Genomic DNA, 24,279 nt, shown 5'->3' with positions numbered 1-24,279 from the left:
AGCTCACTCTTTCAACTGGTATTTCCACATTTGGAAGGGGAAGCTGACTTTAGTGAGAACACACCAGTGTGCGAGGATTTTCTTTTTTCTCTTGACCTTTCTTTCCTCCTCCTGGGGTCTGTATGCTTCCCAGTCTAGCCCGACACCTCCGTTCTCCTCTCCTGCCCAAAACTGCTGCCTGTACGTCTGGGCACCTGCTAAATCCAGGGGCCGTGGAAGTGATATGCTCAGGATTTGAATGTTTTTCCTTTTCATCCCATAAGACATGATTATTTTCTGGAAGAAAATTATCCATATCTGCCTCCTTCATTTCAGGCCAGCCACTTCTCTCATCTCTCTGCAGGGCAGTAAAAATGCCCTTATTGCTTAAAACTGTCCGTAATTGTATCAGTTTCTGGCCATTAAATCTAGTAAGCTTAAAATGTTGAATATAATATAGCCGGTTTGGGAAATCTTTTAGGCCTGATCCAACTGACTAGTTACAACAGCCAGGTCCTAAATATGTTAGGAAAAAGCAGTTTTAATTGGCAAAGAATGATGACTGTGGACCTTGTGTGCATATAAGGATAAACTAGAGGGTGGCCCAAAGAAAGTTCCGGTGAAATATAGGATCAGACCGTGCCATTCTCCCCAGAGGGCCTGATCCAAGTGCTGAGAAGGGCAAACATGAGGGAAAGGACTTCCAAGGCAGGGGTATGGGGGTGCCAACTATGGGATGTGGCTGCAATCATTGCCTCACAAGAGGAGATACTCAAGGTAGCAGCCATCATGTGATTAGGTAGGCATGAGAACTTGGGTCACAGGAAGTGAGGAGTTGTATGGGTAGTCGGAATTTGACCTTGACCCAAGAAAGTTCCGGCTCATCCTTAGGAACGCTATATGGTCATACTTAGGTGTCTATTTGACACTGGGATCCCTACTTTGTGGTGTGGGGCTTTGAGGTGGGAAAGCAGCAGATAGGAGAAGTGGCTTAATAGTATCAATTTCCAGCTCTTTCTCTGACCCTCCTATCGAATGGGGAGACAAAGCAGGGTCATGTCGATGTCAGGTCAACAAAGCTTCCTTCTTTCCTCAGTTCCTCACTCCCCTAAGTAAGGACCCTGTCAGCCACTATGCCACTGGGCTGTGATTCAGCCATCATAAATAAGAACAGTCGGGAAAATGCTTGCAGTGTAGAGTAAAAAACAAAATCTAAACACATGTGGAACATGAGTACAAGTATATAAAATGGGTATGGGTACCTTCTAAGCCTGAAGCCTCCAGTGTGATAAGAAAATTACACACCTAACCCTCGCTCCCAAGGCCCTCAGTTTAGTGACAGGTGGGCAGAAAAGAAGCCACAACGGTACACGGAGGGCACGTGAAAAGCCCTTTTGGCGATCGTAAAGGGTCCTACAAACCCTTTCTTTATGCTCGAGATGAAAGGGTGTACTGAGCACCTACTATGTGCCAGACTCTGGACTCAGGGAATACAGCGTGTGCAGGGGTGTGAGCGCAGAGCTGTGGCTGTGAGAAACACAACGAGAAAGTAAACGTGTACTTTGCGATAGCAGTCGGGGAAAGTAGCACAGGAGGAGAGGGGAAACGGTGTGCGGCTGGGTGGCCGGGACAGTCCCCCGGTGGGCGCAATGATGAGCGTGCCAGCCATGAGGACAGCCTGGGGACCCGCATTCTGCAGAGGGGCAAGGACAGCAGCCACGGTCCCGAGGTGGGGACGACGCCGTGGCGCCTGTGGTGGCCTGAAGAAGCAGGGAGCCAGCTGGGAGGGACTGCAAAAAGGGTCCAGGTGGTGGTGACGGGGACCGGGGCACCGTATCCAAGAGCTCGCCTGCCGGCCCGGGATCCCCAAGCACGCCGACTTGATCCCTCCTGACCTTCCCTCCCACTGAGCCTTCGGTTAAGCAAAGACGAGACGCTGCCTGGACCTTAGTCCTCCGTGGCAGAGACGGAGGCGTGAGCAGCAGGTGACCAGGGGGATGAATGTGCCAAACGAGTCAACCCTTTACGGTGGGCCAAGCGTCTACACAGTCCCTTTGGAGGGAACGCGAGAAAAGTCTGCATCCTAGACTTCGTGACGTGGAAACGGAACCCTTGAGATTTCTATCCGGAAGAGGTGGACGTACCATACATTTGGAACTGACATGATCACACAGGAATTGTGAGTGGAGGGGAGATAAACTCACCCACAATTACTAGTAATTTTTTTAAACAGACTTATTAGATGAGCATTTTGTTTCTGGGTGACGAAACTGTTAGCTAAGCGAACAAAGTCTTCGACAGACCCCTGCGATACATGTCATGACGGGAGGGAAAAGTCAGTTGCTTACGGCCGCCACGAATTCTGCTTATGACAACATGCTCCACGAGCAGAAGCACCTTAGCTGTTGTGAAGCCACTGAATTTGCAAGTACAAGGGGGAGGCAACGTGGGGGTGGGGCCTATCAACCTGCCCCCACAGACCCTCAGGGAAACATGACTTCAAAGGCATCAGGTTGGGATCTGTAAGTCTGGATAGAGGGCCTCAGGGAAGAGGGACATGCGAGGTTCAGGTGGCCCTGGCCGGGCCTGCAGGCCGAGCCAGCACCCCAGAATCCTCCAGTCTGGGCTGGGCCCTGGGCCTCCAGTCAGGAAGGCAGGTGAGGGGCCACCTTAGGGCTGGTGGGCAGACCCGCAGCCACAGGCACCACAGCCACCAACAGCGTGGATGCAGGGGGTGGCCTGCATGCTTTCCTGGGGTTCAGAGGCAGGTGGCTTCCACGAGGCTCGCTATCACCTCAGCAGCGTCTTCCACGTGTGTCAGAAGGAGGCTGGACACGGGCAGGCAGAGCTGATGGGGATACCTGAGCCAAGGGTCCACTCATTTCTTTTCCTGCCTTGCACTGTCCTCCAAACTTCACCTTGTACTTCCGGGACTCTCTAAGGGAACATCGGGGCTGGCTGAGATTTCCTCAGATTGCTAAAATTTGGAAGAAAATGAAATGGAAAGAAAAATTAGAGCACATGTGGTTTACATGATTAAAGCCGTCAGGCACCTTTTAGTCAAAATTCAGGCCAGACAGCTGAAAATTCCCATGGTGGCTGTTGTTTTTGTTGAGGGACTTAATCAAATGCTGAAAGACTCCATTTGGGAGCATTTTAATAATGACCATTTTGAGAAAATGAGTAGCCCCTGTGAGCGTCTCATCCTCCCTCCCTCAGGCAGACCACAGCACGAGGACATTCTTTGTGAGGCCTTGAGAAAAGCTGCCTCCAGAAGCAGGGAGGGGAGCTGTAAAGTCTTTGGATCCCACCTCAGACGCAGGTCGGCTGTCAGCTGACCCTGAAGCATCCATCACGCCCAGCTAGGTGGTGACAAGGAGCGTGGTGTGTGGTGGGGGTGGGTGGGCTTGGAAAACTCCCACGAGAGGCCTGCTCTGCTCCGGGGCAAACCTGGTGACCCACACAACACTAAGCAGAATTGGGATCTACAGGAAACAACTTCCTGGACCAGGGTCAAACTGGCCGTGGGATAGAATTAACTGAAGCAAAGTCTCAGAGGCTTTGAGGACAACGTCAAAGAGCCTGGATCTTCCTCTGCAAAAGGCTTTGATGGGCTGAGTTGACCCACCTCCACAAGCCTCTACCCCTCATTCTTCGTGGGTACTTCGTGGGGCCAGGGCCGGGGAGGGGGCTGGTGTTGGTGACTAGACAGGGGTTGGAATCAAGGGAATTGGGGCCACCACGTGGCAATCACTCATGGCCTCCTTCTGGGCCACTGGGGGCACTTTAATAGGGAAGCCAGAGCTTTGGTTTAAGTCAGCCTCTAATGGGTGGCTCAGAGTCTCTAGAAAAGCATCAGGTTGGCTGCTCACACATCTTTGTAGGCCAGAACGGGACACCAAGAGGGCCTTGCAGAGCCGAGGTCCCAGAGCTGTGAGACCCACAGGGACACTCCCTCTGAACCCAGGCCAGGCACCGTGGGGGAAATTCCCAGAAATAGGTGGTTTGGCCACAAACAGGCTAGGCCATTTTCTTCACCCTGTCCTCAACGGCTCCCAGTACAAGGGCAAGCCTCTTGGAAGCCTAAGAACATTATCCAAGAGGAAAAGCTTTTTAGGGCTTTCAGATGAGGTGGCACAGACAGGACTTCCACGAACTTTAGGAGCCCCAGCTCAAACGCCAAAGTATCCGCAGAAGGTTTTCACTGAACAGAGGCAGGAAAATGGATGGAGAAAAGGATTTCCCGGGCCGGGACAAGGAGCTCTCCTACTCCTCCTTCTAACGGAAGTGTCGCCACTGTACCTTCCCTCAAACAGCTTCCTCTTAATAATCCCTTAGTCCCTCAAAACCAAAAAACACTCTGCTCGGGACTGACACAGAGCCAAGCCAATGCTAACGGGATGGTAGGGCTGCCTGACATCTTTTAGGTAGAGAAGGTGGCTGTGTGTGTGCGTGCGTGTGTGTGCGCATGAGTAAATGTGCTGGGAGGGGGCGTTTTAAGGCTTTAAGACACTTTCCTTAGATACACTCGCTTATCATGAAATGAGGGACCCAGTGGATGGCAAAGAGGGGGAAACGTAACTTCCGCAGGATTTTAGGTCTTAACCTGACAACACCTGTAGTGAATATTCCTTCGCGTGCGCTACCCCAACCGACCTCTGAGTGAGCGGGGTCCTGTTGCTGTTCTCGTTTCCCAGAGGAGGAAACTGCCGCCTCGAGAGCCAAAGTGGCCAACCAAGGTCTTCTCGACTGAGAACATCTGGGCTCGGTCATCAAGCGCCACGCTCCAAGTCGGGAGGAGCGTGAGCTGTGATGTCTGTGAGATCCAGATGGCCTGCCAAACAGGCCTCAAGGTGTGAGGGGGCTTGATCTGCCGGCTTCGCGACAGCCTCTTGCCCCATATTGGTGCTTCTCAAATGGGGGGGGTTTGTTCCCCAGAGGACATTTGGCCGTGTCTGGAGACGGTTTTGGTTGTCACAACTGGGGATTCCTGGAGGTGCTACTGGCTTCTGGCATCTAGTGGGTAGAGGCCAGGGATGCTACTACACGTCCTACATGCCCAGGACAGCCCCACGACAAAGAATTATGACTCCAATGTCAATAGCGCTGAGGTTGACAATCCCTGGGTTCGACACCAGATCCTTGCTCAGGCAGGTTGGGTCACCTTCTCGTGCAATACTAGGACGTCTGAGGAAGTTTAGAAGGCTAGCTCCCCTGTCCTGTTTTGTTTTCTCCTATGGGAGGCTGCCTTGGACTAGCTTTTGTTCGATACGCAATACCCTTCCTTCTGTGGTATGTGGGTCTGTGACCATCACGGGATGTATCCCACCCATCTAGGGGCCTTCTGAGCTTCCCCAGGCTGAGGTGTCCTGGTGGAGCAGCCTTGCAGGCTCCCATGTTCTGCCGTCCCACAGGAGGCTCCAGAAAGTAAAGGCTTTGCACACAGCTGCTGCAGTCAGTCACGGAGCAGGACCTGAGACGCGGCTCTCCGGCCAGCCCCTCAGCTGCTCTCCGGACCAAAATGCCCACCCGCCGCACGGACTCAACCAACCTAGGGGAGACATTGCGTATCCAGACCAAAGTGGCATTCAATTGTCAGCTGGTTCTTTTTTCCCCATAGGACCCACTTGAGTGAACATTTCAAGCAAGCTTTATTCACTCCTCTGAAATTAGTTCTGTATGAATTTTAGAACAGATCAGCATTCTGGAAAAAATTAAAGTGGGATGAGCACGACATCCTTATTTTGTATTTAGAATATAATTACTCCTTCATCATTCCAAGATATTCCTTGGAAATGGGTAATTTCATCCCCCTCCATTAGCTTCACTAATAATTTCAATGCAAATCCATGAAAAGAATGAAGGCCACAGCCTGCAATATTACCTATTACCCAACATGTCCTTTTATACAAAATCCTAGAAACAGACATCGGGCCTAGGATAGATAAATGAGTTCTAGGAATTGATGGTCAAATGCAGTCTTTTCAGCATATGGATGAGGTGGCTTCTGGAGAATGTAACGTGATCTGAAAGCTCCCTTAATTACAGACATTAGGAGGCTTCAATCCATTTCACCCCATGACAAAAAGGCACCATGATTCAGTTGCTACCTTGATGCAATGCCTTGGTTCATGATAATGAAACGTTGAGTTGAGATCATAGGAATTCTGGCACTATTTTAATGAAACGCAACTTTATGAAAAACAAATTCTTATGCAGATTATCTACTTAATGGACCTTCATGGGGTTCCTTTAAATAGTATAATCTCCATGTCTCTTAAAGTTACTCAAATGATAATACATTTCATTTTACAGGTTCCTATAAAATTAAATTACTTAATAAAAGAGAAGTGTACAATAAAGTATTTGAACATAACCGCAGTTGCAAGGGTACTGGGGAAAAGTCCTTGACTCTGGCAGCTCACTTTTTTTCCCACCCTCCATACTTTTTGATGACTCAACCTTTAGTTTGAAGGTACAATGAAAATACTATTTATTACTATGAACTGTTATGTGTGAAAATTACAGACTGTTTTCTGTTTAAGATAGAATGTATATATTAGAACAAACACACATACACACATCACGTAAACATCCCAGGACAATGGCAGACAAGGCTGTTAGTCCAAGGTGGAGAACAAGAGGATCATCACTTAGAGAAAAAAATGATCCGTAATATACAATAAAAACTACCTGCTCGAATAGGGGGCCCGGAGTTCAGAGATAAGAGGTATGGATGAACACAGTCAGACAGGGGAGGATACAGATGCCTAACCAAGAAAGGGTCTGAGGGCCAGGCCTAGACATCCAGGGAAAGTACTCACTCCACCCAGCTGAGGGGCCATGACCTTGTAACAGGTTCCATGTGCATATCCGTCTGCCCAGGAAGACTCAAAGATTTGCTCTGCACTGCTGTATGGTCTCCGTCTCAGAGTTAGGAAGCGCAAACAAAGATCTTAAGTCCCTTTCCCTTCCTCTAGATCTGGTTTTTTCTGTTTGTTTTGTCTTTAGCTTTTGTTGTTTTTTCTCTGAGTGTATGGAGTTGGGGCGGACTCAATACGACTCCAAAGTTCAACCTCTGCCTTTCATTCTTGGATCCAAGGTAGTTGTGAGGCAGCCTTATATTAGCAGCTGGTCCTGCTAACATGTACCGAATGCCGTGTGCCAGGTACTGTTTGAAGCACTTAGAGAGGAATTAGCTCATCTGAGCTCCTAAGAGTTAAACGTTGTTAATGTTCCCATTTCACATATGAAGAGACCGGGGCACAGAAAGGGTACATTCCTAAGGAAGCTATTAAAAAGCTCAAATAGAGACAATGAAATTCAAATCCATAAAATGACAAAACCTGAGAAAAAGTGCATTTTTGTCTTCTATTCACTTTTTTGTATTAGGACAAGTGGCAAAGATTACTACAGTAACTCTTCTTTTTCTAAACATGACATCTTCCTAAATTATTTCTTTTTAACCATCTGTGTCACGTAGTTTTTAGCTAGTTGATACAGGGCTTCTAAAATTAGGTCTTTTACGTTTTTCTATGTCCTTTTTCTATTTCCTTCTCACTTTCATTATGTCTTCATGTATTAATTTTTAACAGTTTTATCAAGGTTTCATTGACGTGATAAAGGACACAAACATAAGTTATACAATCTGCTAAATGGTACGTATGCGTACAATTGTACACATCCATGAAACCAACACTATAATCCAGATGGTGAACATATTCACCATCCCCAAAGTCTCCTGACACCTATTTGTAATCTCTCCCTTCTTCTCTCTGCTCCCACCTCCATTTCCAGGCAACCATTGATCTGCCTTCTGTCACTATTTTGCATTTCATAAAATTTTATGTAGGTGGAATCAGACAGTATATAGTCTCTGGCTAGCTACTTTCACTCGATACAATTATGTTGAGACTCATCCATGCTGTAGAATGTATCAAGAATTCATTCCTTGTTATAGCTGAGAAGTACTCCATTGTACAGATGGACATACCAGTTTGTTATTCTGATCACTTAATGATTGGCATTTGGGCTGTCTCCAGCTTTGGGGTATTACAAATGGAACTATCGTGAACTTTCATACGCTGCTGATGGGAATGTCATTGCCACTTCTGATGACCTTCATTTCTTTGTGTTGATACAGCTTTCAATCTGGTGTCCTCTTCCTTCCAACTGAAGGGCTTCTTGTAGTGTGGGTCTGCTGTTAATGAATTCTTTCTACTTCCACATATAAGAACATGTCTTTTTTTTTTTTTTTTTTTTGTCTTCAGTTTTGAAAGATACTTTTGCTGGATATAGAATTTGAAGCTGACAATGTTTCCATTCACTACTTCAAAGGTGTCGTTTCACTGTCTCCTCTCTTGCATCGTTTCTAAAGAGAAATGGGCTGTCATCTTCATTTTTGTTCCTCCGTATGTAATGTTTCTTTTTCCCCTGGCTACCTGAGGACTTTTCTCTTTATCACTGGTTTTGAGCAATTTGACTGTAATGTGCCTTTCGTTTTCACGTTTCTTGTGTTTGGGGTTCACGGAACATATTGGATCTGTGGGTTTATAACTTTCACCAAATTTAGAAAAATTCCAACTACTGTTTCTTCAAATATGTTTGCTGGCCTCCTCTCTTCCAGGATCTCTAATGACATATATGTTAAGCTACTTGAAGTTATCCAAAAGTTCCTTGATGCTCTTTATCTTTTTATTATTCTGTGTCCCATTTTGGATAGTGCCCATAATTATGTATTCAAGCTTCGTTTTTCTTCTGCAAGGTCTGATCCACTGTAGATTTCTTTCCATGTGTATTTCATCTCTAAGAGCTCTATTTAGGTCTTCTTAAAAGATATATATTCATGTCTCTGCTAAAGGTTTTAAGTGTATGGAATATGGTTATAATAACTTTTAACGTCCTTATCTGCTAATTCTAACATCTGTGTCAGTTCCGGATTTGTTTTGATGGATTGTGTTTTTCTGCTTCTTTGTATACCTTGTAATCTTTGACGCCAGATATGATGCAATTTTCCCTGATGCTTGATATTTTTGTATCCTCATAAACATTCTTGGTTTTTGTTTCGGGATGCAGTTGAATTACCAGAAACATTTTTATGATTTTGGGTCTTTCCTTTTTGATGTGTTAGGAGGGTCTGGAGCCCTGCTCAATTTGGGGCTAACTGTCCCCTGCTACTGAGGCAAGCAAGACCTTTCTGTGTATCCTACCCTATGCCTCGTGAATTATGAAATTTTCCAGTTAGGCTGGTGGGAACACTATTCCTGGCTCTTTATGAGCACCAGGCTCTGTTCCCTTTAATCCCTTTGGATAGATCTTTCCCTGGCCTCACAGGTATTGATCAGTACTCTGTGGAGTATTCAAGGGGAACCAGCTGTGGGTGTCTGAGGTTCCTCTGCATGCACACCTGACCTCTCCTCTCTGAGGCTGTGTCCTGAGAACTCCAGCTGCCTTGGTCTCTCTGGACTCAGCTCCATCTCAACTGGGGTAATCTTCTGGGCTCCACCTCACTGCCCCTTCCATAGGCCGTAGCCTGCAAACTCTCAAGCTGGGGCAACCATGAGATTCATCTCCCTGTGAACTATCTCTCAGGGACCACTATTTTTCACTGCTTGATGGCCAGTGTCTTAAAAACCTTTGTTTTATAAGTAAATAATATATATTTATAAAATTATTTTAATATTTTCTTGTTTGGTTGTTATTTTTGTTTCAGGTTGGAGGGTAAATCTGTGCCCTCTTACTCCGTTTTGCCCTGAAGTGAAGTTCTCATGTATTAAGTGTAATGCTTTCATGTTCAAAGTTTATCCAACCTTTTCTCTATTCTTGGGTACCTGGGATGTTTCTAGCTTTTCCCTTTTTGTGCACACGCATGAGTCTGCAGTATACTTTAAGATTGTACAGCCACACAGATAGCCAACGATACACTGATATTTAGTCACAGTGGTGGTATTTTTCCTTAGAAAGCAGAGATTAATTGTATTAAGAAGAATAAAAGGCCTAGGTACTGACTCATGGATTTAAAGATGGGTGGCAACCACAGAACCTCAAGTTCTTATTTGTAAGAATATCTGGGCACCGATATAGCCCAATTCGTTATAGGCCTTGGCAAAGAAACATGCCTATAACTGTATTGAGCCAGAAGACAAATTCTGCCAGGCTTGATTCACGGTAGGTTCCCGAAACCTCAACAGGCAGGGCCATCCATTGTGTCCTAAGGCGCTGTGCTCCAGTCCGCTGGCGTTTCTCTGCATCGTGTATCTCACAGCCTCATGTGCCTAGGATTTCTATCTACGTGGTGGCAGGGAAGGCAAAGGGTGAGGGGAAACGATGCCACCATCATAGCTACCCAACTCTGGCAACCTGGATGCGGTGCCCGATGCACTGATAGGTGTATGAGAACACCAGAGATGCCTGTGCCCTGTACCACCCACAGGCTAAGCGGTCCATAGTCCAACGGGGCCAAAGCAGAGTGAGCCGGGTTGTCCCACAGCCCTCGTGAAAAAGACACAGACAATCAATCACCGTAAGGCCTGTGGTCTTAGTGAACGTCCCCGAAGATCCAACTCATCTATTACTTCCTATAAAGAATAGTAGGCCAGTGATGAGACAGAGCAGAGCTACTGATATGTATTTGCTATTTGGGCTTTGAAGATCATGAGGCTGGTGATTCCCTGTCACAGAGGAGACCTGGGAAGTTCTCCTCTTCACTCCCTGCCCAGTTAGAATCAACGTGCTGGTTGCAAAGGACAATTTAACAGCACTTTGTTAGGGGTTACAATAAAGCATCGGTATGGGTTTTGCTTTTGAAAGTATTTGTCTTATTTGACCTGATATTTAGGTGATTTTGAAGCAAACCATTAAGTGCACAGAAACAAAACATTAGATCAAAAGATCAAACTTAAAAAGAATGCCTTCAAGATCAAAGCCTCTTGTTCATCCCCTTGCTCCAGGAGTGTCTAGCAGAGGGAGAAAACATTTCTTTTGAGAAATATTCTTTTCAAAGAAAGATTAGAATCCAACTTCCAGAGAATGGCCAAAGGGTGGAGAGATGATAAAGGGTGGGGAAAAATCAGTAACGGCATTCAGAGCAAACCTCTCAGCTACCAGTCCAGACAAGCTGGTGCATCCACGGGATGTCTGAATACTCATGAGGGAACAACCCAGCTGCTGGTGAACTTGCCCAGAACCTTTCCAACCATCCACAGGGGCCAGGGGCCAGGGGCCAGGGGCTAGGGTGATGGCACGTATCCAGGAAATGAGGCTCTCTGATCAAGACTGACCCAGCTGCTGCTGCCACCGGCCTCCCACGCAGAGCAGGTGGCCGTGAACTGTCCTCACCGCACATGGGTTTTGCCATAGTGTTTTACGGAGGGGACGTCAATGCAGAAGGGACTGAGAACCAGTTCCTTTCCCAGCCTAATTCTAGGATTCCACAATGACACAATATGTACCGGATGGGACTACTGTTGGTCTACAAGGGCCTGGCTTATTGTCCTAGGGGAGAAAATGAGCTGGAGGAGGTGTGTCCATGAATGACAGACACCTGTCTAGTGGCTGACCTCAAAATGTGTGGGTTCAATTCATTGACTAGGCTAATTCTCTCATTTCCCTGTAGTTTCCAGATGACAAGATGTGTAGAACAGGCTTGGCATCCTTAACCCAACTGCAACTTAACAAAAGGCTCCTTTCCCAGAGCTCTGAGGATTCCTGTTCTGGTCACCCAGACCCTCCAGGCTGCTCTCCAGGGCAGGCCCTTCATTTGAGATCTAATCTGTGTCCTTAATTTGCCCCAAGACTCAATGTTTTGGACTGTCCCTTGCTTCTTTGGACCACCCCAGTCAAAGCCCCAGCCCTTGGACCCTCGGCTGAGATAGGAGGTCAGAGGATAACAACAGGTGACAGAAAAAGAATAAAGGCTCAAGACAGACTCGCTGAGAGGCAGCCCTCAGAGCTGATCAGCCCTCCTGATCTTCATTCATTCTTTCCATGGTATATGACAGAAGTGTGACTGCAGAAGATCACAGTCTGCATGGAAACCAATTCAAGTGGAATCAAGAGGTAAACCATATGCTGGGAAAAGAGCTGTAACAAGGATCACAGAGGGCTCGCTTCCCTAGTAAAGAGCTACAAACCAGTAAGTATAAGATCAACTGAACAACAACAACAAAAAACCCTAAAGGGCAAAGCAGGAAAATCGAGCTCACAAGAAAAGAAACTCACGTGGTTTGTGGCCAGGAAATTGCACTTAATCCCACTTACAGTAAGTAAAACACAAATGGCAGACACAGCAAAATATCATTTCCACCTCCTGATTGGCAAAGACGAAACCACCAAGGAGGGAGTGTGAAAGCTGCAGTCTGTAGTAGGGCGCCTGGGTGGCTCAGCGGGTTAAGCACCCGACTCTTCATTTCGGCTCAGGTCACAATCTCATGGTTTGTGAGTTCGAGCCCCACCTTGGGGTTGGCACCGACAGTGCTGAGCCTGCTTGGGATTCTCCCTCTTTCTCTGCCCTTCCCCTGCTTGTGCTCTCCCTCTCTTAAAAGAAATAAAACAGGAAGGAAGGAAGGAAGGAAGGAAGGAAGGAAGGAAGCTGCCATTTGTGTAAAGGGGGAGGGGGAGAGTGGCCGTCGAACCCTTTCTTGTATATGCACAAGGCACCCGTGGACGGATACACAGAAAATGATAGAGCTGGACGCCTCCTGAGAAGAGAATCTGGTGGCTAGAGAAAGGGGTTGGGGGAGAGCTTTTTCCCTCTATATTCCTTTATTGACTGAAATTTGAACCGGCCATTGCTTTAGAGCTGCACTCATTTTGTCAATATCGAGGGAAAGAAGGTCCTTTCTGGAACCTCGTTCTGGTGCGTGTGCTGCTGTGGCATGCTGAACGAGAGGCTCCGTATCTTCAGAGATTGATAATATACTAATTTCCATTAAAAAGACAATAGATTGGGGGCGCCTGCGTGGCTCTGTCGGTTAAGTGTCCGACTTCGGCTCAGGTCATGATCTCACGTTTCTTGAGTTGGGGACCCACATCGGGCTCTGTGCCGACAGCTCAGAGCCTGGAGTCTGCTTTGGTTTCTGTATCTCCCTTTCTCTCTGCCTCTCTCTCTCTCTCTCTCTCTCAAAAATGTATATACATTAAAAAAAATTTTTTAAAGACAATAGATTGGTGAATGACGGTCTGTGAAGGTCTTTCATGTATCATGCTCTTGAATCCTTGTAATAAGCCTCTGAGGTGGGCATTATTTTTATCTCTGTTTTTCCGGGGGTTGGTGGGGGGGGGGCATGGGGAGTGAGACCCAGGCTCTTTTCTTGAGCCACAGAGTCAAGTTCCAGAGCCTGGATTTGGCACGTAGTTATTCTGGTGGTCACCCAAGGCTGCATTTTTGGATCTGCCCAACCCAAAGCTCAGAGGCTATGAAGCTGCCAGAAGCCGTGTGGGAAAGCAGACAAGGGAGTAAGGGCAGCTGGAAGGCTGAGGCTGTGACAAGTGTTAGAGGGTCCACCTGGGTGCAATCCCGAGGCCTGTCCAGACCTTCAGGAGGAGGAGGCAGGGCACATGGGAGAGGGAAGGAGAGAATCTTCTCCAGGGCCCAGGCAATACCTCAGGCTGTGGCCATAGCCCTGCCTAGGAGGGAAGGGAGCTAGGGCTGGGCAAAGAAAGACGGTTCCACGTGTATGCTCAGGAGTGGCACAGGAGTACAGATTTGGGCCAGGCTTCCCGCCCAAACTGCAGAACGCCTCCTTTCTCTTCCATGCTCGGGCCTTCTCACACCCAGGGCCTTCTCTCTCCGCTCCATCCCTCCCTGCCTCTTGCCTTCAGTCTCTGTACAAAACCTTCCCCCTGGGAGTGACAGTTATCCCGGAGGCAGAGACCTCCTTGCTCCCCAGGCACACCCGTCATCTCCCCAGCTGGGCTTCTCCAGGGCCCCGAGGCCCAGTCTGTGTCTTTCTCCATGGTAGGACACTGCAGATCTGTCTTATAACTGCTCTTTGTGCAAACCACTCACCGAAGACTGGAGAGAGTCCATGCAGGAGCCATGAGAGCTCCCTGCTGGCGCCCCGGGCACATCAGAGGGCCTGGTGCAATTCTAAGAGCTCAAGGCAGACCCGGTCAAAGTCTCCATGATCAATGGCAAGGTCAGGGTGGGGACTGAATCTTGGGGCCATGCAGAGGGTGCACAAGAGCCAAGGTGAGGCAGGCCGCCGAGCAAAGGAGGCTGGAGGTCGAGGAAGGCTGAGCAAAAAGGGCCAGGGACGGACGTGTTTCTTCTAACAAGCAGGAGGAGAGAAAGTTGCTCCCGTTTAACTCAGTGGAAGGAAGGACAAGAGGACCGAGCAGCAGAGAGTGGGATACGGTTTCCTGCTGGCTCAAGAACTGAAACGATGTGAGGAGAAAAACAAGGCAGCTTCCTCTTTCTGCCCTTGGGATAGGCGTTTCGGCTGTGAGTGGAATAGGATGCTTATCTTTAGATTGATTTTTCTTGGTCCAAATTTCAAAAGCAAAGTCAGATCAAACGGGGGCCCTGTGGGGTGAAATCTGGTTGTGTAATTTCGCTCTGCAGAGGACAGGACACAGAGCTGGGACGGACGGAGGGCACATTTTAGCTTCTCCTTTCACCCCTGAGACACGGAAACTCTCCGGGGGGTTTGAGCACTCTTCAAATGCTGTCTAACTAGAGATTCGGGCCTGTGGAAGCATCACTCTTCTCTGGACAAAATTGAGGGAAGAGCCTCAAACCCGCCTAGGATGACAACATTCGCCAGAGTCCAAATACAGGAACTAGAGTCATTCTGGAAAGTACTGCACTGAGTCTGAAGTTACGTCTGTTCATAAGGTGTAGCCTGGTGAATCTTATTATTGGCCAGGGATGCACATTTGAAGACAGGGTCTACATAGCTGGTTTTCTTAAACCAGAGTTGAAACTTCTTTTGGAACTGATCCCATGAGGCTGTGTGTAAATACAAGGTGACTGGGTTAAATGTCTTCACAGTTGCTTCCAGATCTCTTAAGTCTAAGGTGTGTGTGAGCAGACCCAAAGGGAAACAGTGATTTCTTTGATGAGGAGAATTATCCCAAGATTCAGTTTGCTTCTATCTATCCTTCGTATGTAAGTTTTGCGGGAAAACCAAACTTCAATAATTTCACAAACAGAACATGAAATCTCCGTGGCCATAAACCTTCCATCTCCCACTTTTTGCTTCTTAACTGAATCCCAGGTATGCACTTCTCCGCATGGCTTGCCTAGGGAAGCTGGACCCACCCGAGCCCCAGAGGTTGTGTCCAACCAGCCTGAGCTCATCCCAGCCGAGGCACTGACCCTAAGCTGGTCAAGGAGACTTTAGAGAAAGTCTGTGGGGAGCTTCTTTGGAAGGTCCCTTCTCCAAGACCTCGGCAGAGCCCAGAGAAGCTCTGGAGGGCCTGTCTTGGTGTGATATCTCGAACTGCCACCAGTGGCCTGCTACAGTCCAACCAAGCAGCTCATGTGACAAGGAGGGCAATTCGAGAGTGAGGGGCAGGGAGAGCCTTGGGCCCTCCTGTATCTCTGACTCCCTTCTAGAAGGTGTAACATGCTTACTCTCTGCTTAAACCAGTCGGACTCAGAGTTTTTGTAATTTACTGGTGACATAAGAGAGTAACTACCCCATGCTCCTACCAATGCTTCAAGGGACCTTATTATGCCCCCAAAGTATAAGCAGCCAAAGAGCTGCCAAACCCACTCATGGACATGCCCGCTGGCTGTTTACTCAGACAAGAAACCCTCCTGGAAGTAATCTGAATGGCCAGTTTCCAGCCTAGTCTTGAAAGGTGATGGTCAAAGATGGCGAACCTTCGGGTCCCTCCGGTTTCCATTCACAGCAAGGCAGGCACTCCCATCTGACCGTCAGGGTCCATAGCACCAAGCACACTGGGTGTGGAGGGGGCTCCGTGTCTGAGAGTGCTGCTGGGGGAACATCTGAAGCAGGGTGGGCAACTCCTGAGGCTTTCCAGCTTTTTCTATTATAGCTGTATCTCCCATACATTAATTTTTTTTTTAGTTAACCTTCTTAAGTTGTCTTAGTATTGCTGTTGTTGTGGCAATTATATACCACGGCCTTAAAATGTTTCTAATTCTGGAATATCGTGCCATCATCTGAGGGCAGCGACCATTTCAAAATCATGGCTATTACTTACTGAGTTTATAGTTTCAGGTATTAGAGGGAGAAGGCCCAGTGCGCGAAAATGACTGAAATAAATGCTGAAATATCCCCAAGGGTGACTCTAGCCTCTGAATTTTTGATTAGATTTTACAGTCACCTGGCCCCCAACGCCCACTAAAAACAATCATAAATACTCTCACAAAACTCCCTCAGAGATTCAGCGTTACTGAAAACACCCACAAAATACAAAGTGAGCTTAATATGATTTTGGTGCCTGAACCCACACATTTTATGTTGACAAAAGGCCAAGGCTGAGGGGAACTTTCACAGGACGAAATCGTGAGCGGTACCCTCTGACATCCCGCAGAACCTCAGGCTGATGAAGGCTGCGGAGTCCAAGGTCATCAGAGCAGGAGGAATCCTGGGGCATATTCACCCCACCTCTCCTCGTTGTACAGAAGAAACAAGAGCGCAGGGCTAGAGAGAAGCCCCAGGAAGGGGAGAGTGAGTTGGTCTCACCAGAGCTGCCCCTCATCATCTCCATTAGAGCAACCTTATTTTGGTCTAAGATCTGGTAAGGTCCCCGCCCTATGACATCACAGAGATAGCGATGATGACGACAGCTAAGTTCACTGAAGATTTACTACGTGCCATCACTCTGCAGGGATTCACTCATTTAATCATACAAAGACTGGACGAGGAAGGTGCTGTTACTACCTCCATTTAACAGATGGGGAAACTGAGACAGAGGTTAAGTGCCTTTCACCCAGCTGGAGAGCGGAAGAGCTAGGATCTAAACCCTCCCCGTCTGGCTTCGGAGGCTTTTCTCTTACTCTTACTGCTTCCCTTCCGGGCTTCTGTCATCTTCAGCGGGCTTCCACTCCTCAGTGAGCCCTCTCTAGCTCTGCGGTGGTATTAGTGATCAGCGGGTTTGCACTGGGAAGGAGTGGAGGGAGACCCAAGTAACTGGACTGAGTTTTATTCCTGAGGTGCCAGATCCCTGGGGGCAGCATGACAAAGCATATTCCAGGTGCTTCCCGGAATTATTCGCACTCTCCAGGCCATGAGTCCCCCATGGACAAGGGCTGTGACACACGTATGCTGAATATCGTCTCTCGATATCTCGATACTAAGGCCCGTTGCTACCCTTCTAAGCTCCTGCCTGTAGGAAGGAACCCTGGAAACGACAATTCCCAGACTCCTTTGCCAGCGGGTGCCACCTGAGATTCTGCTGGTGAGATCAGTCACGTGAACTAGGGCCGGCAGGCAAAGAGAGGTCAATATTCACCGGAGGCCCTGAAGACAGCAGCCTGGGGATTTGCACACGGCAGGTGTGAGGTAGGCTTCTCGGTGGAGGTGATATTCTACCCGCACCTAGAAGGATTAGATGCAGTTTACAAAGCGGACTGAAGGCAGAATGACTCCCTGTAGAGAGGGCTTGGTGGGAACCAAGGCATGAAGGTGTGAAGGACGCGGTGGGTCCAGGACCCAGGGACGGGAGCGGCGTCGGTGTCACTGGAGGGCGCGGAGATGCGGTGGGAGAGCGTATGGGGCCAGCTGTGATGGGCTTTGTGGGTCATGCTAAGGAGCTCGTACCTTATGCTGTCAGTAGAAAAAATCATGAGAGTTTTTATAGGAATGGAAGTGATCAGATTTGTTTTGTAATGATAATGTGACTTCAGGACAATATGAATAGTGACAGTGATGTGACAAGTCCCCCTCCCCCGCCCCTTCATCCAAACACATGGAAATGCTGGGCAGCACACAACCCAAATGACAAGGAAACACATAACTCAGTCTGAGAGAAAGGGAAGGGATCCCTAGAGAGCAGTGGGAAGCGGGGCAGGAAGCCAAAGCCTCTGGGGATCTTGACCAGGGTGGCCCTCAGGGGGACAGGCTGCGGCGCCAGCCCGGTGCATGCTGGAGGCCACAGGCCCCACACTTGCCACACCAGAGCCGAGCTTCCCGGCTGAGGCCGGGGGTCAGGCAGGCCCGTCCTGTCTGTGGTGCAGGCCTGGGAAACTGTCCACCAGTTGGGGACCGTGTCGGGGAGGCTGCCATGTCTCAGAGCCGCTGATGGAGAAAGAATTATCACTGAGACGTCAGAGGTCTTTGGTGAGGGGCGACGTTTGTGCTGAGGCCTAAACTAGAAAGAGGAGCCTGAGGAAGAGCAGAGGACGGTGAGCAGAGGGAACCCCAAGCCCGAGGACCACACACCAAGGGGCCTGAGTGAGGGGCTCCGTCTCTGTGGCGGGAAGTTGGTGGGGGAGGAGGAGGGGCCAGGCCACCTAGGACATTTCAGACCTCTGCAAACAGAGCCCCAGGTGCTGTGATGGGCCACTCCTGGGCCAGGAATGTGCCCCCTCAGAGCCCATCCATCCTTTAAAAAAGTTTTTTAATGTTTATTTTGAGAGAGAGAGAGTGTGAGGGGGGGAGGGACAGAGAGAGAGAGGGCGTCACAGAACCCAAAGCAAGATCCGGGCCCTGAGCTGTCAGCACAGAGCCTGACATGGGACTCGAACCCATGAACTGGGAAATCATGACCTGAGCTGAAGTCGGACGCTTAACTGACTGAGCCACCCAGGCGTCCCCCCATCCATCCTTTAGGGACCAAAAGTCTCCTGAAATTTCTCTCCCTCCCATGGCCTCTATGAGTGCCTGCTGTGCTTACGGTCAGCACTTATTTGCTGTTTAATTTTCCTGCATAGAAGCTCTGTGATCCTGAATTCCTTCTGGAACCCTAACTCCTGCCTCTCTTCAATCACCGATGCCTGGCATCTGCCTGGTGTGAGGGGCGGGGGATGGGGGAGAGGGGGAGCCTTCCTGCTACAAACACTGAAAACAGAACAGAAGGAGAGCCTCAGCCTTTTGATTCCGAGACTGATGCCACACCGTACGAAGGGCCACAGGAAGGTTTTCAGCATACCGCAGTGGTGAAGTAGGAGCCACAAGGATGTGGACATTGAACGCCGTTTAAAGGACTGGCAGACCTTTCTTCTTCGGAACACAGACCCAATCCGAGGGGTCTCAGCCCCAGAGCTTTGGAACACAGAGATTTCCAGGCCCCTCTAGACCCAGTAAGTCAGAATCCCCGGGGGCGAGGGGTGAGCACTCTTCAAGTTCCACAGGCGGAGAGCCACTGAAATCAACTGAAGCCAAAGAAAAATTCACACTATTGACAGATTGATTTCTGTTCTCTCCAATGGGCCACAGTGACGCTTGCCAAAGCAAACTGCCTTGCTGAGCCCCAGCCTCTCTCGCCGTAAGAGGCTAAGGACGATGAGATCGTCAAGAGCCCTTGGATGGGCTAGTACAATATCACACTGCAGAAGCGCGTACCCGTCGGCTCAGTATCCCAGGTGACAGAGGAAATGAATGATGTCCTCCTGCCTGGCGACGTTACGCCCACACTTTTCGGCCCTATAGGTCACAGGCCTAACACCAATCGACACGTTCGCAGTCGACAACTGACTAGGCAGCACTTGGCCTTATGAGTTGACAGTAGGTGAAAAATTGTGTACCTCCTGGCGATGCTACATCTATCATTTGATTCTGCTAATGAATGGGAGACTCAGGCACCCAAATAATACCATAGACCACGTTTAGCAACTGACATTCAGTTTAAGATGCAAGGGAGGGAAAATAATATTTGGCTTACAAGGCTAAGGCATAAACTCAAGCCAGAAAGCTACCAGAAAACTTTGAAAAATTGGCTTTTGGGGTTCCTGATGGATACATTATTGCAGGTTTTCTGTCGGTAAGGAGAGATAATATTGAGACCCTATGGACAAAAGTATGGGCCTTTTCTAAGAGTTTATGGCTCACTATTCAATCCCACACTGGCCAGTCCCCAAAGTGAGTTGTCATTTCCACACTATGCCATTAAACATCCCTGTGCACTCATGTTTTTTTCTGTTTTTAAAAGAAACAAATTAACCAGAATTGGTACTGTTTAAAGATATTTAGACCTTCCTGTTCTCAGGTTTTTTCCTTTAAATCAAAAAACAAGATTCTGATCTAAAAATAAGTAAGGGTCCCAACTACCATAATTACGTCTTCTGTTTTTGAAGATTAAATCCTTTAAGAGTTAAGTTCACCTCCTCTAAACTGTGTATCAGAAGGGTGATAACCCTGAAAAGGTGGTAAACATTTGTGCATGTTGGGGGGCCTCCAATCAGGGAAGGTCAAACAGAAGAGACCGTCAAAATACTTAAGAATCGGCATGGTGTGGGACCGAGCAGCCAGAATGGGCACCTGACCAATCCCAGGTGGTACCCACTGGGGCATTCGGGATGGATCTCAGCCTGGGGTAAAATAGCAGGTCTAGGTATTCAGGAATACCTGAACTCTTTAGAACATCGCTAAGGAACCTCAACGATTCGGTGAGAACAATTCAGTGAGTTGGGAGGGTAGAACGTTTGCAAAAATGGCTGCAGTTATTCTCTGCTTAGTATTCGCACCTTTGACCATGTGACCTTGCAGCTCCTCCTATCAAGAAGTGGACTCTTTTCCCACTTTTAAATCTGGGCTGGTCTTGGGACTTGGGGTGGCCAACAGGATGCGATGGAAGTGATGTACCAGTCCCAAGCCTAGGATTCACGGGGCTCTGCACACTTCCATTCTCCCTCTTGGACCCAGCCTGGGCTAGCTGGGTTCTCCCTTGAGAACCAGCCTGGGCTAGCCTGCTGGAGAACGAGAGGCCACATGGGGCAGAAATGGCCCAGCCACGATCCCAGGCACCTGAGACGGCCCAGCAGACTTGCATAGCCTCCTACCTGACCTGCAGCTGACCAAGGATGCATGAGATAGCCCAGTCAAGACCAGTAAAAGAATGGCCAGAAACTCCCAGCTTCAGTGGCTGAACAGAATCATGAGCCATTAAAGTGGCTCTTGTCTTAAGTCAGTAAATTTCAGAGTGGTCAGTGTAGCAATATTTAATTGATATAAATAGAGGTCTTTGAGACATTTGGATGGGGAGATTATGTTCTGTGGTCCTTGGCTCAAGAGCAGTAATTTAGAAACCTAGTGAACATACTATTTTTGTGTTGCTTTACTTCCAATCATAATAGCCCATATATTTTTCCACATTGCTAATTTGTATTACAATAATTTCTAATGACCACAAAATATTCCACCAAAGGAGTAAAGTATAATTTACCTGATCGTGCCCATGTTGGTGGATTTTTAGATTGACTACAATTTCTGAACTATAAATAATTTTGTACATACAACATATCCCATGTTTCTGATGATTTCTTTACGATAAACTTAGGCACAAAATTACTGAGTCAAGGTTATTTGTAATACTATGGTTCTTGAAACACGACAGCAGATACTTTCGATAGGGGCTAAATGTTCACTGACACCAGAGGGGATGGACATGGGTTTCATCACACACTTGCCAGCACTGGATTTATTTTGGGGAGGCACAAATTTAGTGGATGAAAAATTGAAAAATGAGAGCTGTGCTCACATTTCTTTGGATGAAAGCCTGGGGCAATCATGGAGCCATCTAATGGATATACCATCAGATGAATGAGGCTGGCATAAAATTTTGAAAATGTAGAGAACGAAGGAAGAGGTAAATGTTGCTCAGATATTTATTTCTGGAACATTTACAGCAGCTCTAAATTGTGAAAACTGGTAGGTATTTATCTGCTTTTCTAAAGAAAACGAGCTTTCAGAGGAGGAAACTTGATTACTACAGATAACCGCATTTGACTATGTGTCACTTACCTCTAAATGTGTGTCTATAACAGGCATTATTTAACACAATCATATCGAGGGATTAATACTAAATTGACAACAAATAAACTCTACAGGATTTCACAGTAAGTTTTCACTGATTTCTGGATTATTCTCTGGTTGCAGAAGACTTCCCAGATAATACGTGCATGCCTGGGACAAGCTTTATCTTAATCAAGGCCTAACGATGCACGCACACAGCCCCACGTCGGCCTGGAGAGGTTCCTGTACCCCTCCATAAACCACTCAGGTGTAGTGAGAAGCACCACGTAGGTTCAGCCAGGAGAACCCACAGTGACACCCTCCTGGTAATGATACAAGTGATGTGTAGCTAACAGCAGTTAAAGCATTAAAGTTTATAAAACAGAGTTAATTTTCTCTCCTTAGGAAACAAGTTCGAGACTGACTCAAGGTTACCATCTAGAAATATTATGCTCACTTTCTTGCATTCTGGTAGGCTTTGCATAGCAAATGAAAGTGTAGAGTTATATAGCTAATGCCAGCAACTGGGCCTAATGTTCAGCATATCACATCCATGCAATAGCAAGGAAATTCCAGAAGCTTCTGAGCCCTTGTGCAAGCCTAGCCAAGACTAGGTCAATCCCAAGACTTGAAGGAAAAGTCAGATCATGCCTGTGGGACATCTACTTGTATATCTAGTAAGCATCTCAAATCAACATACCCTAAATTGAACAGAACAATTCAACACCAATCTTGTCCTCAAAATCGACTTTTCCTAGTTATTCTTGGTTCCCTTATCTCTCTCATGCCCCATATCCAATATGTCAGGAAATCTGTTAGGTCTGTCTCCACAGTGATCTAAAATGTGACCTCTTCTCACCACCTACACTGCGACCACCCTGGGCCAAGTCACAGTTATCTTTGTCCCTGGTATTGCAGTAAGGGACCTGACTTCACCTTCCACTGTTTCCACCCTCCCTCCAGTCTCTCCATACTGGCCCTGTCACTGTTCCTTGAATCTGCTACACCTGGCTGTTCTTAAAGTAAGTTAGGAACATTCCTACCGCAGGGCCTTTGCACCTGCTCTTTCCTCTGCCTGGAACGTTCTTGTCCTAAACACTTATAGGGATCATTCCCCACCTCCTTCAAGTCTTTACACAAATGTCACCTCTCAACTGCAGCCAGAATCCTTCATACCTTGTCTGCCTATTCCTTTGTTAATTTACCCCAGGCACTTATTACTTTCTGACATACTAGATCATTCCCTTATTAACTGTCTATGCCCTCCACCCAAGAATGAAAAGTCCATGAGGACAGAGATTTATGTCTGTTTCACCTCACTGACTTATCCCCAGATCTAGGGACAAAGTCTGATACACAGTAGGTAAGTGTTTGTTGATTTTTTTTTCTCCTCTTCATTGTAGAATTTGAGATCAGAGATAAGAAAGAGTACAATTATGAAATCCGAAACTCCAGAAAAGGTCATAAAAAATAAGACAAAATGTTACTAACATTGCTGCAACCCAGTGCTTTGCACAGGCTGGCGTTCCTGCCTCAGTTAGACCATAGGGAAGCTTCGAAGCACCAGGATACTTTAAACAAACATCAGTCCCCAGGAAGGTTCATGAGCTCAGATCCCACAATACACACTGAACACTTTCTGAACCTAATAAACTTAAACCTTGATTTATATATATATATATGTCTGATCTAGAATAATCAGGACCCGAAGTCCTGAATCCAGATTGAGAAGGAGGGTCACGAAAGGGTGTCTGGTGTGACAGAATTCCTCAAACTCAGGGACTTAACCAAGACTGTGCAGCCGCATGGATGGAATAGACCCAGAAAGGGTCAGAGAAGGCTACTGTATTTCACTCCAAAATGAAAAGGTATGATTTCTGAATCATTTATTGCCTGGGGATCATCCACACTGCCTGCTGCCTTCATTAGTCAAGACTGAGGGCTGAGTAAGATGGGAAGAAATCAATACCCTGTAGAGGTGGTGCCACTGAGGCAAAGAATATTATATTAACCACTTTTTTTCTCTTTTAACCAGCTGGCATTTTATTTCATGTTTAAATGAAATGCTATTCAATCTTTTAAGATGAGGGGAAATGTTCATTTCAACGTAACAATGTTGAATACAATGGACTGAGTCTTCCCAGGACTCAAGATAACTTCTAATTAGCTCTAAGTTATACACCAGGAATGGATGTAACGAGTGAGCGAGCGCTAACTTATTTAATGGTATACAGCCAGCTGAAAAGATTTCAACCAATCTTGATTTACTTAACTTTCCATTAGTTAACAGCTTAAGCCCTGGGTGGGAATGGTTGGTCAGTCACTGTTTTCTACAGAAACAGGCTATGTTTACAGTGTTGCAACAGAATACATTTGAGTAAATGCATCTTTATTTTAAGTATCTATTAATACAAATGAAGAAACACGAGAAAAC

The 24,279-nt window shown here is 47.3% G+C and overlaps 1 protein-coding gene across 8 annotated transcripts in view; it reads right to left on the bottom strand.

The window, feature by feature from the left end:
• Positions 1-24,279, bottom strand: part of ULK4 (unc-51 like kinase 4) — a 577,302-nt gene that overhangs the window by 14,731 nt on the left and 538,292 nt on the right. The window contains exon 36 of one of the 8 annotated variants that reach the window (XR_013549925.2): positions 2,841-2,956. The exons of the other annotated variants lie outside the window; for them this stretch is intronic. The gene's annotated coding sequence lies outside the window, so the exon portion shown is untranslated. The remainder of the gene's footprint in view (positions 1-2,840; positions 2,957-24,279) is intronic. 8 annotated transcript variants of the gene reach the window in all.

Source organism: Panthera onca, chromosome C2, assembly GCF_046562875.1.
Source record: "Panthera onca isolate mPanOnc1 chromosome C2, mPanOnc1 haplotype 2, whole genome shotgun sequence".
NCBI classification, from domain to species: Eukaryota; Metazoa; Chordata; class Mammalia; order Carnivora; family Felidae; genus Panthera; species Panthera onca.
The sequence above is the reverse complement of the archived record's forward strand: the minus strand, read 5'-3'. Positions and strand labels throughout refer to the sequence as shown.